Source organism: Eschscholzia californica, unplaced genomic scaffold (genome assembly GCF_041429995.1).
Source record: "Eschscholzia californica isolate CP2 unplaced genomic scaffold, dmEscCali1.0.p SCAF_6, whole genome shotgun sequence".
Classification (NCBI taxonomy): domain Eukaryota; kingdom Viridiplantae; phylum Streptophyta; class Magnoliopsida; order Ranunculales; family Papaveraceae; genus Eschscholzia; species Eschscholzia californica.
The window spans coordinates 26,878,182-26,894,789 of NW_028238483.1; the positions used below are offsets into that span (position 1 = coordinate 26,878,182).

A 16,608-nucleotide genomic window follows, 5' to 3' on the forward strand; every position below is an offset into this window, starting at 1 on the left:
TATATACCACCGTCTATATGTTCTTCTTAAAGTACACACGAGTTTTAGCTCCAATAATTGAGGGAATTGATAGCAGAAATACGCTGAAATGAAAAATTTATGACAAAATAATATAGATTTAAGTGCTACTAAATGATTTTAAAATAGGAGAATAAGAATTGAATATCAGATCATCAAGCGACAATAAAAACATAGTTTAGATTTAAGTACTAAGTAAGTGATTATTAAAATAGGAGAATAAGAGTTGAAGATTAAGGTGGGATAAAAATCCTAAACATGACCATCCTTTATCTAAGCCTTCTTCTGTAGCTTGTTCTTTAGTGAGATCTTTCTTACTATAGGCACCTCCCAATTAGATGGGGTAAAATCCATGGAAAAGGGACAAAGGGTGAAAATAGAAACCCCAAATCCTTAGAATTTATTCTCTAGAAGCGTTTTCCGGTCGGGTAACATGACCAGCTATGCCACAGGTTGGAACTAACCGTCTACAACGACACAAGATGGCCCATGTTTACCTGCCCAACCGCCTCACCTGACACCGCGAACCACCAGACCTTAAACACAATAAGAGCTCGTTGCTGCATTCGTATTATTTTGTTTTTTCTTGGTATGAAATTGTGAATAGTGTGTTAAAATTATTAATTTGTACTACAACCAAACTTGGGGAAAGTGTTTCTTGTTGCTATTATGGTTGGATGTTTCATTGATCTCAATTTGGTCACGAAGATGAGTAGGTGAAGAGGTATTCTCCTGAGAAAAGTAAGAGCAATTGAATAAAAGGACAAAAGGCTAATAGTCAATAAGCTTAGGATCCAATGCCAAATTAAAATGAGGTGCACGTACGTACGCCCTCCCTCGTGTATTACTACTGCTGAGTGCTGACAGAGAGTTGAACTCACAAATTTTGTTTTATTTCCACAAAATTACGGCAAATACCATCTACTTAATTCTGCCTTTGTCATTGCAAATGTACCAAGTGATAAAAACGATGTGATAAGGTAAACACAAATGCACGATGCGAAAAAAATGTAAGAAAATAAAAGAGCTGAGTAAAGAGGTGCCATTAGAATTTAGGCGCCTTCAATACTTTCATTTTCATCTTGAATCTCATAGATTGAGATAAAAATGATGATGAAGAAAGAAAGTAGTTGGGGGAGAAAAATTAGAGAAAACTTAATAGGACGTATTCTATGTCTTTTTTTTTTTGTTGAAGGCGTATTCTATGTCTTAAAAATAGGGGTTTAGGTTGGAAACATATCATAGTCTAAGGGGTGTAGTGGAAATAACCTTTTAAACTACAAAAGCTAATCACATGACTCTAATTTGGATGATGAAGCTACTTAAATTGCTAGAAATTAAATTAATATATCTAATTAGAATATAACTATTACAATATAAATTGAGTCAAACTAGAGTCACTAGAATATTTACATAGTTCAATTTGATATTAAGGACCCAAATACCCCAGCAATAACAGCCGTTGGATCTCCAAGAACAGCTGAGATGATAAAAGAAACGGCCAGTCCAGCCATCTCACTTCTTGTAATTACTATTATTATTATTATTATTATTATTATTATTATTATTATTATTATTATGTTTTTTGAGTTTAAGGTCCCAAAAATAGGGGGGGGGATTATAAGTCATATATCCACTCCTAAATCAATAAATAAAATAAAACCAAAATTAAACGAAAATGTAAAATAAGTCCAAAAATTAATTATTTGGTGGCCCCCATGCATCAATCCTGTAATTTTCTCTCGTTTTTGCCCTTTCATGAATATTTTTTAACTGTTAGTAAACCAAAGGTTTATAATGGTTGAGTTAATAAATTTGTTCTTTCCACAAATTTTATGAAAGAATATTGATGGTGGATATTAATGTCAATCTTTATTTCCATAAACTCCATAAATATTTAACCAAATCAGTGGATATTTAACAAAAACGAGTTGATCTCTCCTAAAAACAAGTTTATCTCTCTGTAACTCTATATTCTTTCAATTCAAGAAAGTATATTATTTCCAAAACTGTTATATTTGATTAAAGTAACCTACCAAATCAATAGATATTTACCTAAAACGAGACACTCTCTCCCAAAAATGAGTTTCTCTCTCTGTAACTCTTTGTTCTTTGAACTTCAAGAAAGTATGAAGTTGTGATTTGTTTTTTATCTCTACCTCGATCTAATTAGACATCTACAAATTCGTTTGTGAGGTATGCCCAACTTAAATTGATCGCTAGAATCTATAAATCTCTATTACCACAATATTCTTTAAAAAAATTATTTTATTCTAACAAAAAACTTAAATGTAACATTTTTATCACTTTTTGGTAAAAGTGAATGTTGAAATCTCTATCAATACATTTTTTTCTCATAAATTTTTTTATAAAGTGAAATTGTGTTTGCTACATTTTCTATATTCTACTAGCATTTTTTGCATTCTATTAGCATCTGTTATGAATTTGACACAGTAGGTTAAAAAGCAAATATTATTTTGTTAGCATCTTATTGATTCTAATACTATTATTTTTTACATTCTATTAGCATTTGTTGAATGAATTTGTTACAGTAGATTAACAAGCAAATACTATTTTGCTAGCATCTTATCGATTCTACTAGCATATTTTACATTCTATTAGCATCTGTTGAATGAATTTGTTACGGTAGGTTAACAAATACTTTTTAGTAATTAAAATGTATAAAGTAAAATTGTTTTTGTTACATTTTCAGTATTTTACTAGCATTTTATTGATTCTATTTACATCTGTTATTGATTTTATAAAGTGAATTTGTCATGAATTTGCTAGCATCTGGATATTTACCTAAAACGAGATGGTCTCTCCCAAAAACGAGTTTCTATCTCTGTAACTCTTTGTTCTTTGAACTTCAAGAAAGTATGAAGTTTTGATTTGCTTTTTATCTCTACCTCGATCTAATTAGACATCTACAAATTCGTTTGTGAGGTATGTCCAACTTAAAATTGATCGTTAGAATATATAAATCTCTATCACTACAATCTCTATTACTACATTCTTCTTAAAAATGTTATTTTATTCCTACAAAAAATTAATGTAACATTTTTTTTTATCACTTTTTGGTAAAAAGTGAATGTTGAAATCTCTATCAATACAATCTTTTTCTCATAAATTTTTTTTATAAAGTGAAATTGTGTTTGCTACATTTTCCGTATTGTACTACCATTTTTTACATTCTATTAGCATCTGTTAAGAATTTGTTACAGTAGCTTAAAAAACAAATACTATTTTATTAGCATCTATTGATTATAATATCTTTTTTTACATTCTTCACTGTTGTAGATGATGATCCAAACCAGCAATGGATTCTCCCTCTCTCCTACTCGATGTTCTATCTCTATCTGTTCTGTTTATTTTGGGTGTGTTTTAGATAGAGTTCCCCTCTCTCTCAGGTTTGATTTTTAGGAAAGTATTATGCTAAACAGAAAAGGCAATTTTTTTTCCGGAAAGAAAGTTTGTTTTTGAAGAAATCATTTAATGAAAGTATTATGGTACTATCTTTTTTCCGGAAAGAAAGTATTATGGTATCTTTTATTTTGGGTTATATTTTTTTTTATAGGATAGGTTAGGAAGTAAAAGACAACAAGAGGATAGACATGTAATTTGCTTTGAGTAGATTTATTTTCTATTTCAGATTATCTTTGGTCTCTACACTCATTGATCATGCAATTCTGGACTTAAAACTCATCCCCCCGTTATTATTATTGGCATTTTTACTAATACTACTAGTTTTACGCCCAAAATATATCTCATGCCAACTCTCAACTAGCATTTCCTTCGCACAAGCTACATGTAAAAATTATACTTTTTACACGACCATGGATAACTCCAACTCCTTCCTTTCCTTCCGCATCGATGACAAGAAGCGCTTACTTTCCGTTAAGGTAAAGTTTCACCTCTCCATCGTCTAGCAGTTGTGGGAGTTTAACACAACAAGGGTGAAGATCAAATCCACATAACTTACAATGATAAACAAAACCATTTGTCTTTTTCGCAAGCATTACACTAAGGTGGAAAATTCTCCGGTGGTCGAGGAAGGAATTGAAATGAACATTTTGGGTAGAAAGGGTGAGAAAATGAAAGCGCAGGAATTGCACAATGAGTATGTAAATCGAAATCACATGTGTTGTTTGCGCTTTGTGTCGTGAACCTATTCCGGCTTCTTTACAACCATCACATTTGAAGGGTGTTTCGCAGTACTCGAACTTTAACTTGTGTTGAGGATGACTAAAATGAGTAATGTTCTCCCCAAATCTCATGGTTCGATCAGTAAGACAAGAGAATTACGAAGAAATGCACATATCCAAATGAAGATTTAAATACGGATTGAGTTAAGGATTAGGGTTTTAGTTTGTGGGCTTGTAGTTGAAGTATGTTGGAGGAATCCATGCTAATAAATATTTGGTGTATGGGTGTTACTGTGTTAGTGATTAAAAATAGAGTTAATTCCTATATGGCCCCCTACTTTGTGACCAGCTTCCTTTATGGCCCCCTTTTTTTCGTAAATTCAAATATGACCCCCTATTTTCAAGTAAATGTCATTACTACCCTTCTTAATTTTAAATTTAAAACATTTAAAAAACATTATTTCCACCTCACCCCTCTCTCTCTCTCCACCTCATCTCTCTCTACAACTCACCCATCTCTCTCCAATTCACCTCTCTATCTTTCCAACTCACCTCTTTGAATTTACGAAAAAAAGGGGGCCATAAAGGAAGCTGATGACAAAGTAGGGGGCCATATAATTCCTATAATTTTTTCCTTTGTTGTGTACAATAGTTTTTTTTTTTTAAGACATTGTGTACAATAGTTTTTTGTTTTTTTTAAGACATTGTGTACAATAGTTAAGTGTGTCTAAGCATCAATGAGAGTTGAGCAAGTAACTGAAAAGGGGACCATGATAGGAAGGGTTTTTTTAGGAGAGAGAGAGAGTGCCGATGACGTCATCTAGTGGCGATTTTTTCCTCCCTCTTCTTTCGACCTAACCCTAAAATCTCACCCATGATCTTCACTTATCCAGTTCAATCCCTCACAATCTATCGGAATCACTAAGGCTAGAAACAGAATTTATCATCACCAACCTTCCTTGATCATCACCCCACACACAATCAAAGGAATTCCTTAATAGGGGCTCTTTCAACCAAGGAACCACATGCTCAAGATCGGAAGATGATGGAAGCATCCAGAACTAACCCTACTTTCCCTTGCAGTAGACCGATGGATCCAACTAATTGGTGAAGCTATCAGTCAAAAAGTACCACATCACCATCAGAGATCTCTAATTGCAGGAAAGTCTCACTCCTGAAAATTTTAGTAGTAATATATTTGAGCTTCCTTTTTAATTATTTAGGTAAATGGGAACTTGCATGTGATTTCTTCGTTTTCTTTCTTCCTCTTTTTCTTACCTTTAGTTCACTCATAGTCCACTCTTTGGAGTCTGAACTCTCCACAGTCAAACCCCTCAAATCAATCTTAGTTTAGTGGACTCTAGGGGTTGAGCTTGTTGGAGGATTTAGTAGGTTTCTTCTTAGTGCATAAAAAAAAAAAAAAAATAAAGGAAAATAATTAGTGGGTTTTCTTACTGATCTATAGCTTCTTCTTTTTGGTGTTGGTCTTTTATTAATTACTCCTGGTTTCTTAGTGTCTATGTTATTTAGGAGTATTAAGTTCTTGCTCTAATCCAACTGGTTTAGATATTAGTAGACAAATAAACTTGTATTGTTCTTAGTTTCTAGTGGTCTTGTTTCTAACCTCTTCTCTTTCTTGCTATAGTATTTTCATTAGGTTTAGTTAATGTTGCAGCATCTTTTGTGGTTTACTGTTGTGTTTTATTATGTCTAATATCTTGATTAGGGTTGCAGTTCTTAGTAGTTAGTTCTCTGTGTTTCCAGCAGATAAAAAGTTCCTGACTAGTATAAGATAGTCGTGTTTAGTTTTATTGCTGGATTAGCTTTGACAGTTAAGCTGGTTATGCTAATTTTGTGATCTTCTGTCTTCTTTCTTTGTTCGGACTTAGGGGCTCCTTAGAAGGGTAGAGTTTAGAGTCGTTGCTTAGGGGTGTCTGTAGAATTGTGATCTTGAGGAGAGACTTCATTGGGGTGCCTTTTTGGATTGGGTCTTGGGCTGAATAGTCAGACTTAAGGGCACCTTGTAGGGCTTTCTGGCTAGTGGAGCAGTAGTGATAGGGAGTGCCTGTAGAATTGTGGTCTTGAGGAGAGTATTTTATTTTGGGGGCCTATTTGGTTAGGGTCTCAGGTTGAATATTTAGACTTAGGGCCCCTATTTAGGGCAGTTTGGTGGGGCATTTCTTAGGGGCGCTTTCAAGATCAACTACCTCGATCTTAGATTGGTGTTTGAGAGTTTAGGGATTACCGTCTAGCTTTGCTCTGCTTAGAGATAGGTTGAGTGCACTAGCCCTGGTCTAAGACTTTCGTTTTTGGTGTGTGGCTCCAAAGACTCGTCTTTGGAGGCCAACCCGGGTTCCCTTTAGACTCTAGTTGTAGCAAGTGTATTGGTCCTCCGGGGTCCGAGTTACAGTCTTTAGGAGTATTGGTTTTCCTTAGGAGTAGAGTTATAGTCGGGTAGGGTGCAGCATATATGGATTTAAAGGCGCTGGCCTGGAATGTTCGTGGTTGCAACAACTTTGCCAACCGTAAACACCTTATTAATATTATCAACAATCATAACCCGGATGTTATTTTTCTTTCTGAAACAAAATGTATGAATGCTAATATTGACAAAATGGTGAATAGCAATAATATCTTCAATAAACATGTAATCGACCCTGTGAATAAAGCAGGGGGCTTAGCTCTTTTTTGGAATAACAACTATGACACGGAGATTATTCATGCTGACACCAATATGATTCATGCCAAGATTACTGAGGTCACTTTGGGCAATAAAATTGTGCTGACTGGTTTCTATGGTAGCCCGTATAAGAATCATAAAATGAAACCATGGGAAACGCTCAGTAAATTAGCCCCTAGTGACAATACTCCGTGGTTAGTTATAGGTGACCTCAATTGCATCCTAGACCCGTCGGAAAAGTCGGGTGGTCAGCCGGCTCATCTTCCGACGATTCAGTTGCACAAAGATTTCATTAATCAGCTGGGCCTTCATGATTTAGGGTACATTGGTTATCCTTATACTTGGACTAACAGACAATTTGCAGGTAATCTGATTGAAGAACGTTTGGATAGAGCGATTGCTAATTATTCCTGGCTTACCAGTTACCCACAATCCAGAGTGAATCATCTTGATACTCTAGGTTCTGATCATCACCCTATTCTTCTCTCAACCAAAAACCAGTCCGCGCTAGGGCGTAAACCCTTTAAATTCATTCGCACTTGGATGTCTCACCCGGAATGCGCCGGGTTCATTAACACCAATTGGATCAACATCCCTAACCCAATCCAATCCAAACTAAATTCTCTGGCTATTAAACTCTCCAAATGGAATAAAGAGGTCTTTGGACATCTAGATAATAACATCAAGAAACTTACTCAGAATCTTCAGAGAATCAAGAACGCTGAAGAGTTCAAGAACACGTATGCCCAGATCGAAACTCTGCTTCTTCAGCAAGAGAGTCTTTGGAAGGAAAAGTCTAGAATCGCTAATATTAATTTGGGAGACAGAAATACGCAATATTTCCACGCCAAAGCCACTACCAGATTTCGCAAGAATAAGATACTTGCCATTAAGAGGGAAGACAACTCTTGGACGAATGATGAAGTGGAGATAGCGGCGATCTTTTCAAAGCACATTCAGCAGATCTCCACCACAGCAGGCTCGGCGTTCTCTACCAACTTTATGGAGTGCTTTTATCCCCAGATTTCGGAAGTTCAAAATGAAGCTCTCACGGCGCCCCCGCAGTACGAGGAACTTCGGAAGGCCACTTTCTCTCTTAAGCCGGGAGCGGCTCCAGGTCCAGATGGTTTTCCTCCGTATTTTTACCAGTCTAACTGGGACACGGTTAAGGATGATATTCAAATTATGACTAACACTTTCTTCCAGAGCTATATTCTTCCTGAGAAGTCCAACCATACTCACATTTGCCTCATACCCAAAACTAAAACTCCCCAATCTCCTGCAGATTATCGTCCTATTAGCTTGCTGAACACTACGTATAAAATCATTACCAAAATTCTAGCTAATAGACTAAAACCCATTCTGGCCGATATTATATCCCCTTTCCAGGGAGCCTATGTTCCTGGCAGACAAATCACTGATAACATCATTATTAGCCAAGAGATTATCCATTCCTTCAAAAAAGTCAAAGGAGCCAAAAGCTACTTCGGTCTAAAATTAGACATGTCTAAAGCTTTTGATAGAATTGAATGGAATTACCTGGAGACTGTCATGCAGAGGATGGGTTTTTCTAACACTTGGATCAATCTCATTAGGACCTGCCTTTCTACCAGCTCCATGGCGGTCCTCATCAATGGGAGACAGGGCTGTACTTTTAACGTTAGTAGGGGTATTAGGCAGGGAGATCCACTCTCACCGTTCCTTTTTGCCATCGCCATGGAAGGTCTTAGTCGGCTTCTTGAGAATAATCACAGTGCCTCCTCCTTCATCGGCTTTCCGATCCCTCACGCGAACTTCTCGATAAAACATCTGCTTTTCGCTGACGACTGCATCATTTTTGGGCAAAACTCACTGGAAAATATCTACAACCTAAAACAAATTCTAAAGGAATTCAGTGAAGCTTCTGGCTAGATGATCAACTATGCGAAATCGAATATATTCTTTTCGAAAAATTCGCATCCCAAGTTTAAGCGTATGATTATCAGGGAACTTAAAGTCCACATTTCGTCTACCGGGGATAAATACCTGGGCACCAATCTTTTTATTGACCGTAACAAAAAACAAGCTTTCAATTCTCTGGTCACACAAATCAAAAATAAGCTTGCCAAATGGCAAACTCATCTCCTCTCTCAAGCTGGCCGCTCGGTAGTCATCTCTACCATTGTAGCGGCTGTTCCCCGATACCAGATGCAGTGCTTTGCTCTTCCTAAAGGCATAAGCAACAGCATCGAGTCCATTCAAAGGACTTTTTGGTGGGGAAAATCCAAAACTTTTCACACGATCAATTGGAACTCTATCTGCAAACCTCGCAAATTTGGAGGTCTTGGGCTTCGTCTTCCTCTTCTTGATAATCAAGCTTTTCTGCACAAACTTAACTGGAGGATTATCAACAACCCGAAGGCTATTTGGGTCCAAGTGCTTAAAGGGAAGTATTTTCACAACTCGAATAAACCTAAGCCGCCCAAGAACCATCATTCGTGGCCGTGGAAATCTATATCTAAACTCTATGATCAAAGTGAGAGTCTGATATTTTGGAACATCAACAAAGGAGAGAAAATCAATATATGGACGGACTATTGGATACCTACCCATCCACCTCCTATAACGAATGATAGAGGATGCTCTTTGAACTGGGTTTCTCAACTTATTACTAACGGTAACTGGAATCTAAATGTGATTAATATGTTTTTCAATGATGACATTTGCAGGGCAATACTTAGCATTAATCTCAATCCCAATGAAGAGGATAAAGCCATTTGGACACTGACAAAATCAGGTAATTTCACGCTTAAATCCATGTACAATTTTTTACGCAACAATTCAATATTTAACACTTATGATCAAATGGATTGGTTCTTTATCTGGAATATGAACACTATCCCTAGGATTAAACTATTTCTATGGAAATGTTGTACGAATAGTTTACCAGTCAGAAATAAGATTGGCAAGTTCATTGGTAATAACTACTCCTGTACTAACTGCAATGAGGAAGAGACTATTGATCATGTTATGCTGCATTGCACTTTCGCGAAGGCAGTCTGGTTTTATTATAATGTTAGAACTGATCTAATTGAGACCATTATGCAATGGATTCAACAATGGAAATCCCTTGATAAAGAAACTATTAATTTGTACGCTAAAATTCTTTGGATACTGTGGAAGTCCAGATGTGAGAACTGTTTCACAACGAATAAACAGAACCCAGCTCAAACGATTGAAAGGATTAACAACAGCTCTACAACCCCTCTCAAAACAGTTCATGGCATCACAACTAAGAGTAAGGAAATAACGGAAATACAAACATGGAAACCTCCTACGGCACCTTATATTAAAATTAATGTCGATGCCTCTTTTATGAACCTTTCAGAACAAGCAGGAATTGGTTACATTATGCGTGATGCAGATGCCAAAATTCTTATGGCAGCAGCAGATACTGTACGAGGACAGAATGCAGAAGAATGTGAATGCTTAGCAATATTATATGGGCTTCTAGGAGCAAGGCAACTACAAATCGAATATGTGCATCTAGAAAGTGATAACAAGTCAATTATCCAAGCTATCAATGGTGAGGAAGGAAAAACTCAATGGCAATCTCAAGATATCATCCTACAGATCAAGAACATCAAGGACAAATTTGCGGGAATTAATTTCACCTATGTGTCTAGAAATGGTAATGGTTATGCCGACGCTTTAGCTAAATGGGGTCGTACTCATGGGTATAAGAAAATATGGAATGATGTATCCTCTTTCTTTTCTGAATTTTAGTTGGCTTGTATTTGACTCTTTGGTTTAATGATATTTCCCTTCATCAAAAAAAAAAAAAGTAACTGAAAAGGGTGCGTCAACAAAAAAAAAAGTAACTAAAAAGGGGTGCATCATAACTAAAAAGGGGTGTATGTAGGTGTAGGGTAGACATAAAACATCGAATTGGTTCATATGTGAACCCAACTCATCATAAGAATCAGACTTTTTTTTATTGGAAGTTGACTACGATGTAAGTTAGTCGTTACATTGGACATTGATACATCAAAAATATGATAAACACGATAACCGCCCACTCAAACTCTAACAAGACCAGGCCAATAGCCCAACCAGGTAATGACCTAAAGCCCAAATACATTATTTTATACCCTAATAATCTCACTTCAAATAACCAAAGATTCCACCTTCTCTGGGATTCTAACCTGGATCTTCCAGGGCTTTCTGAAGTTTATGTCAACACTTTGGAACCACTTGGGCTACCAACTGTTGAATAAGAATCATAATTTTTTGAACTCTGATGTTTAAATGCCTATGGATCATAGTAGTCAAGTTTGTTTGGTTTTATTAGCTTCTTTTTTGGTTGAAGAGTGGTTTGATTAGTTAAAGGGGTTATCTTATAGTTTAAATGTGATTATAGTGTCAACTTCAATGAATTTGAATATATTTGAACCAATGACCACTGTGGATAAATCTAGGACTAGATTAGCCATATAACCACTGTAGATAAATCTAGCACTTATTTTTTTTAACCTAAAGCGTTATTTCGCTTATCATTCAAATTCTTGAAAATAAACACATTATTTTCATGAACTTATAGTTTGAAAGTCAAGTACTTTGTTAATATATTACTTATTTTTATTACTATTTTGCTTCCAAATTAAGTGTTTTTCTAGAAGCCAAAGAATTAATAGAGAAATCATCGGGTATTCATTCGGTTACAGCTATCGTTTTGGGGAGAAAAAAAAATCATGGGATACAACGTTTTGAGTGATCTTTTTGTTCTCCTTTTGTTTCCCTTAACTTCCACCACCATTCTTTCTTCGGTTCAGTGATGGTCGTCGCAATTGGTCATTGCCGACGACTTTTAACTCCTCTGACTATCACCTCGACTACTACCATCATTTCACTATCCTCATTACTCTCACTAGCTAAACTCGGGAAAGAGTCAACAGCAGTCAGAGGTTTCGAAGGTTCTTCCCTCGTAGTCATCCCACCATCAGCTTTTTCCGCTTCTCCTTTTTTCCGCCGGTTGGATGAAGGTTGGGTTCCTGCAGCTTTACGAACACTGAAAACAATTTAAGACATTTTGAATTTATAAAATACCTATTTGCTTTAGAGAAAAATATCGGGTCATGTCGTGGTAGCTAATTATATAGTAGCACTACCAACTCAAAATACACAGAAGTAGGGGGAACTCATGGTTTTTTCCTAAGATTGTATCGTTTTTGTCCCAGACTTTCCAGTGCTAGAACAACAGTTTGCTGTCTCTTTCGGCTACCTCCTTCGGTAACATAATCAGAATGAGTTTCACTATTATAAGCATCTTGTTCACTCAAAGTTGGTTTAGAGGCCTTAATAAAACTCCTCTTTCTTCCACTTGCTGCTCCTTTTTCCGTAACACTAGTAAATCCTTGGTTTACCAAGTTTCATCGATTATTCATTCCTTCTTGGACTCTTTAACGCAAGCCTTTACCGACCGTCTTTTTCTGACTCCAGGCTTTCGTTTTGGGCCTGGCTTACTTCTGCCACTATTTAATTCTGATAGCGGGGAATCTTCTAGACGTTCTTGTGGCTTAGTACAAATATTGCTATATGAGTCAACAGATGCTGTTGGTTCATGTATGAATGACCAGACACCGTTCTTTAATTGAACCCCCTGGATATCAAATGAATCACTCCCAATCCAAGTCGACGGCTTTGATTCATTCAAATTTGCACCTAATCCTGTTGATGCTTCTATGTTAACTTGGACAGGAGTCAGGAGATTCCTCTGAGAGACCTTTAGGAACGACAAATTCACTTCTCTTGAGAGGAGACAAGTTGAAAATCTTTGAGATGCATCTGAGAAGCCAAGAAATGTACGTTTCCACTCGCTCGAACAGATCCTGAACCAGCTCCATTAGGAGATGTTTCTGTATTATGTATCTCACAATCTTCGACCAGCCTTGCCAGAGAAAGAGTACTAAAATCCTTATCTATTTTCTGAAAAAATTGGAGACAAGAAAGAACGGACTCATTCGTTACTTCTCCACAAGTCTCACAATTTTTCAGCTTTTCGATTAATAAGTTAAATTGTTGTCTTTGACCCTTGAGCTTCTTGACTAAGATATCGAGCTTCTCTATGCACTTTCGTATCTCAAGTTGCTGGTCTTCAAAATTCTTCTTCTTAGTAGCAACTTCCTGTTTTTCTTTATTCATCCTAACCAGTTCCTCTTTCATTTCCTCTTTTTTCTTTTCCAACTAATTTTCGCAAGTGATATATGTTATTTAATTCTCTTCCTTTTCCTCCTCGAATGCCCTTTCTTCCTCCCTAAGGCGTTTCTCCATGTCGTGCTGCCTATTTTTCATATCAGCCTCATATTCTCTTTTCAGCAGTTCAAAATCACGAAGCATGTTCTCGTGCTCCATTCGCGCATTTTCCGCTCATAATGATCGATCATGCTCCAACCGTGTTTCATATGTTTCTTTCTCCACCTTGAGAGCTTCCAACTCACTTTGATCAAAATTTCGATGTACCAGCTTCTCGTTTTTCGATGTTTCCTGTTTGGGGTCCTTCAGTTTTTCTAGTTTTGCGATCTCTTCACCGACCTGTTTTAGCTCTTTTTCAGCCTCGGCTCTTTTCTCCTCCAACAACTCCCATTCCTTCTCAAACTTTTTTCTCTCAAGTTTAAGTTCCTCCCGTTCCTTAAAAACTAATTCTCCTTGAACCAAGCATTTGTCTCTCTCCTGTTTCAGTTCTGATTGCAAGAACTCAAGTTTGCCCCTCCTGTCTTCAGCCAATTTAAGATCTTCTATCGTTTTATGCAACTGCAGTTGCTTCTCGTCAAGCTTCGCCCTTTCTTTGTTGAGCTCAGAACTAACAATCCGCAATCTTTTTTTTTTATCAGAATTCGATTGTTTCTCCTCCTTTTCCAAGTTTTTCTTGATTGCCTTGATGCACTTCTCCCTCTCTCTCAATGATTTCCAATTTGATTGAAATTCTTTCTCTTTCACCATAGGTTTCTCCAACTTCTTTTCCAATGATCGATCGAATTTACCGAGTTTCTCCTGCTGGTATATGTTATCTGTTTTCTTTTGTTCTGCTGCGACAACCTTACTTTTCAACTTCTCCTCGATGGGTGGCTCGTTTTGATCCATTTCAAGCTGCCTTGAATCTATAATGATGTCTTGCTCACCAAAGAGTTTCTTAACTTTCATCTGCGAAGGGAAAAAAATGTGTTAGCATATATAATGATAAACGGCTAAAAATCACATACTCACACTTGTTCTAGCATTGAGTTTTTCTTGCAATGCAAGAGTTTCCTTCTCTTTCCGTTCTAGTTTCTTTCTTACAGCATCATTCTCCTGCACAATCAAAGAAAGAAAAAAAGAAGACGGTTTTTCGTAAATGGATCATGGATGACTGGTGGAAGCAACAAATGGAGATGAAGGAACCTTGCCTCTTGTTTCACAGATAGATATTGGAGTCCTATGCTCATATCTTTATCAATATTTTCAGAAGTTGAGTTATCCATCCCAATATTTCCTTTGTCTTCTTCAAGATTCATCAACTTTTGCTTAAGAGTCATGTCATTCACATCCGCTCTCTCGTTACAGATTCTGATGCTCACCATCCGTCTTTCCTCTCTCTGTTGGAGCATTTCTTCCCACTGTCGCAATCCTTTTCTATGTTTAGACAAAGTAACAACATGCATTTCTCGCCTGAGAGGAAGAAAAAATGATTCAACTTACAGTAAGAAACTAAGAATGAACAAAGAAACATAGTCAAATAGAAGCCAGACATACTCAGAATTGAAAGCGTGACGTTCACTTCGAATTTCCCTTTCACGAGCCTCGACCCCTTCCAATCTCCTCTCTATATCTAAACCAGTTCGACTCACTTCCTCAAGCATGGCATTGACAGCAAGAAGCTTTGCTTCAACGTCCAACGATTTGTCTTCAACACTAGCAACCAAAGCACGAGCCTCTTCCATTTTCTTATCCGATGCATATTTGATTTCTGCAGATTCCGCGCGCATCTAATCCAACGCCTTCTCAAGGTGCAACCATAAAAACTCCCAAAAGGTGAGAACTTCATGGGAAAGAAAAAGATGGCTGACATCAAAGAATAAAAAGTATCGAGACATAAAGAAAGAGAAATCGTACATCAGCCGCACATTGCTTCTCAACCCCGAATGCCTTTCTCAAATTGTCATCCCGCCTCTCCACTTCAGAGAGTGCTATTAAGTTAGCCGCTTGTTCCCGTTTTAGGCTTTCACAAGTTTCAGCTAATGCTTGCCTAGTTTCTTCATTTTCAGAAGTCCATTGTTTCTTGTCAATTAGAAGAAGCCCCATGTCATATTGGTAGTCGAAAAGCTGCCAAGAAAACGAGCTAGATAAGAAACCGATATACTTGAATTTAAGAGTAATTATGTATTCTTTGTTACTAGAATACTATTTTCTCATGTGGGACTATTTTGATATCCACGAGTGACAATTTTCGCCATTACACGAAAAGAAACCCCAAACTAAAAGAAAACCTCAAATCTTAAAATTAGATAGATTGATATAATATTACACAAAAATGACACCTAATATCTCAAATTAACATGAAATGCGGTTGAAAATTACTGAATTTAAAGTCAAGATAATTGAATCAGAGAAAAAAATAACAAAATTTGATATAATAGTGATATGTATCTATATATATATATATATATACCTCATTTTGAAGCTTTAAGACTTTCTCAATCATAGCATCTCTGTCTTTCTTTTCTAGCGATTCCTCATCTAACAACCCTTCTTCTTCGGTTTGCAACATAAGACCTACAGAGACTCTAATTTAGGAGAGAGAGAGAGAGCCGGGCGGAGCAGTTAGAATTTTATAGATTTCAACACCTAAACTAGCGGTGCACACGGTTAACGGCGAAACCGAGTAATCAATTCCTACAATAATTTGCTGCATTGACTACTAATGATCGAATTCCAATCACAGTGGATGGACAAGATCTCATTCCATGGGATACGGATGTTATAAAGAACGGAGTTTTGTGGATTTTAAGCACAAAGAAAGTTGATATTAATCAGGCTATGTCAAGATTATCTCCGGTTATCCACGGCGCCAACAAATTCACTTTAACAGAAATCAAAGACAATGTATTTCTGATCAAATTTGCTGCCGCCACTGAATTAGATTTGGCTATGGATAGTGCTCCATGGGTAATCCAAGAAGAATTAATTATCCTACAGCAATGTATACCGGAAGTTATGCCGGTTATTCATGTGTTCGATTCGATTTGGTTTTGGGTCCAAATGTATGGGATACCACTAAGCCACCTTAACAGTACGGTGGTGAACCGTCTAGCAGGGTCGATGGGCAATTTCATTCCAACAACAATAGAAGATTGAATTCAACATACTCAAACCACTTCAACAAGTGGTTTATTTGAAACTTTCGGACACCAAAATTATGGCAATCTCTCTTAAAATAGAAAAACTCCCTAGGTTTTGTATTTCCTGTGGTATTCCTGGCCATACCATCAAGTTTTGTTTGACCATTTTAGCCTTTAATGATCTTTTGAAACAAGATATCGGCTAATCTTCGAACTAAAGTTATAAAGGCCATGAAACCTGAATAGAGCGATTGACTTTAAAGTTCCGTTTAACCCAAGAAATAGAATCAGGGAACTTGATTCTTACGGTCTGGGAATTAATTCAGACCCTCAACAATCGAATGTTAATTCGGTTAACCAGGAGAATTATGAACAGGAGTTTGATTACTCTGTTAAAACTAACTTTGGGGAT

General features: G+C 36.7%; 2 pseudogenes across 1 annotated transcript; both read right to left on the reverse strand.

The window, feature by feature from the left end:
- Positions 1–1,436: 1,436 nt before the first annotated feature.
- LOC147533023 (protein VACUOLELESS GAMETOPHYTES-like) lies at positions 1,437–4,295 on the reverse strand (annotated as a pseudogene).
- A 7,667-nt stretch (positions 4,296–11,962) lies between these two features.
- On the reverse strand, positions 11,963–16,320 carry LOC147533024 (uncharacterized; annotated as a pseudogene). The gene is made up of 8 exons (XR_015228117.1): positions 15,527–16,320; positions 14,971–15,180; positions 14,611–14,879; positions 14,265–14,526; positions 14,086–14,169; positions 13,252–14,022; positions 12,839–13,065; positions 11,963–12,719 (listed from the first exon to the last, which is right to left on the reverse strand). The product of XR_015228117.1 is annotated as an uncharacterized LOC147533024 (transcript).
- Between the last annotated feature and the right edge of the window lie 288 nt (positions 16,321–16,608).